Here is a 2381-nt window from a genome sequence, read left to right as displayed (position 1 = left end):
GGTTCCCAGTTTGTCATCTGCACTGCCAAGACTGAGTGCTTGGATGGCAAGCATGTGGTCTTCGGCAAAGTGAAAGAAGGCATGAATATTGTGGAGGCCATGGAGCGCTTTGGGTCCAGGAATGGCAAGACCAGCAAGAAGATCACCATTGCTGACTGTGGAAAACTCGAATAAGTTTGACTTGTGTTTTATCTTAACCACCAGACCATTCCTTCTGTAGCTCAGGAGAACAACCTCCACCACATTTGCTCGCAGTATCCTAGAATCTTTGTGCTCTCGCTGCAGTTCCCTTTGGGGTCCATGTTTTCCTTGTTCTCTCCCATGCCGAGCTGGATTGCAGAGTTAAGTTTATGATTATGAAATAAAAACTAAATAACAATTAAAAAAAAAAAAAGTCTGACTTTCTTTTTTTCCCCCCTCCCTTGACTCGTTCTCCTTTCCTTCAGGATACCTGTGAAAACCATCAGTAATACTTACAGGCACGGTGAGTTTTTACCATTATCCACCTTAATCTACGGATAGGATCTCTAATTACTCCTGGGACTCCTCTAAGGAACATTCTGTTCTAAAATCTCAAATCTAAAGCTGCATTGGAAGTTGGTTTAGGACGAGAAATTATGACAGCAAAAGTATGATAATTTAATTTCGAATTAGACTTTTTTGAGTCTACGATGAGACAATAGTCTTGAAACACAGAATTTGCTGGAAGAAACGTTTTCTAAGGTCATAGCATAGAGAAATTTTATGATACCAGAACAGCTTTTCTGTACCCAGGAAAATAAATGTGGGGGAGAAGTCAGGAAGTAGAGAGGATCAGAGGATGAAAGCAGAGTAAGAAACTGCCTGGGCTCAACCCAGGAGGTGAGGGTTGAGACTGTAGGATCATGTAAGAGCCCCAGATAAGCTGAAGGAGAATTGGAGAACACCTGGGCTCCACTTCCCTGCAGCGTGCAACTTAGAACCAAAAGAATGGGATTAGTGGTGAGAGGAGCCTTGGGAGATGGCTGGGTGACGCCATTGTCCTACTGCCCTGTGCTTTGTACATGACAGGTGCACAAGTTCCTGCACCCCTCTGGGGCAGTGGTGCACACTGATCAAATAGCAGTTCACTTCAGGGCAAAGAGAATGCGAAGTACAGAGGCCCCAGCCCAGGTCACAACCACAGAGGGTAGCACAGGGTCCAGGATCCGTCAGGAGCCCCCACACCCTAACTGGCCCAAAGCCATGTAAACTTCTCAGTGTATACCGATGGGATGTCAGATTTCAATAACATTCCTGTACCAGGCCAGATACGGTGGCTTACATCTGTAGTCCTAGCACTTTGGGAGGCCTAGTCAGAAGGACTGCATGGGCCTAGAAGTTTGAGGCTATGGTAAGCTATGATTGTACCATTGCACTCCAGCCTGGGTGACACAGACCCTGTCCCTAGGAGACAAAATAAATATATATAAGTAATTTTAAACAGTTGGTCTTAATTTAAATTATAGGTTGGGCGCAGTGGCTCACACATCTAAGCACTTTGGGAGGCCAAGATGGGCGGATCACTTGAGCTCAGGAGTTCGAGACCAGCCTGGACAACATGGAGAAACCCTGTCTCTACTAAAAATTCAAAAATTATCTGGGTGTGGTGGCGTGTGCCTGTGGTCCCAGCTACTTGGGAGAATGAAGTGGGAGAATTGCTTGAGCCCAGGAGGCAGAGGCTGCAGTGAGCCAAGATGACACCACTGCACTCCAGCCTGGGCAACAGAGTGAAACCCCCCATCTCAAAAATAAATAAATAAATTATAAAGGCATTTTTCTTTTTTGACCCATGAAGTCCTACATATCATTTACATCTCCAATAACGGTATTAAAATATCTAGTAATTTTAAAAAATCTACTTATGCAAAGAGTATGACTAGAAAGAAAAGTTTTTGTACACACATGAAAATTTCTCATCATTTAGTCTTTGAGCCACTGTAGGTTTGTTAGATAATCAGTGTCATTTAAACTTATCTCAAACATTATTCCATTTTGAAAAATGAATGAAAATACTCAACATAGTTCAGGCGGATTAATTTACATATAGTTGGGTTTCATTTGTAGTTCTGAGTTTTCAGAAAATTTGAATGAATTGCAAATAAATAGAGAATTTTTTCTTTCCTTCTTTTTTTTTTTTTTTAATGGATGGGGTGTTGCCCCATGTTGCCCAGGCTGGAGTGCAGCGGCTATTCAGAGGTGCCATGATAGCACACTACTGTAGCCTTGAACTTCTGGTCTCAAGTCATCCTGCCTCAGCCTCCTAAGTAGCTGGAACTACAGGTGCACGCCACCATGCCTGTCTTCTTTTTCCATTTGACTTACATGTATTTAGACTATCAGACGGTGATTTTTTTTTTTTT

This window comes from Colobus angolensis, unplaced genomic scaffold (genome assembly GCF_000951035.1).
Source record: "Colobus angolensis palliatus isolate OR3802 unplaced genomic scaffold, Cang.pa_1.0 Scaffold3, whole genome shotgun sequence".
Taxonomy (NCBI): domain Eukaryota; kingdom Metazoa; phylum Chordata; class Mammalia; order Primates; family Cercopithecidae; genus Colobus; species Colobus angolensis.
The sequence above is the reverse complement of the archived record's forward strand: the minus strand, read 5'-3'. Positions refer to the sequence as shown.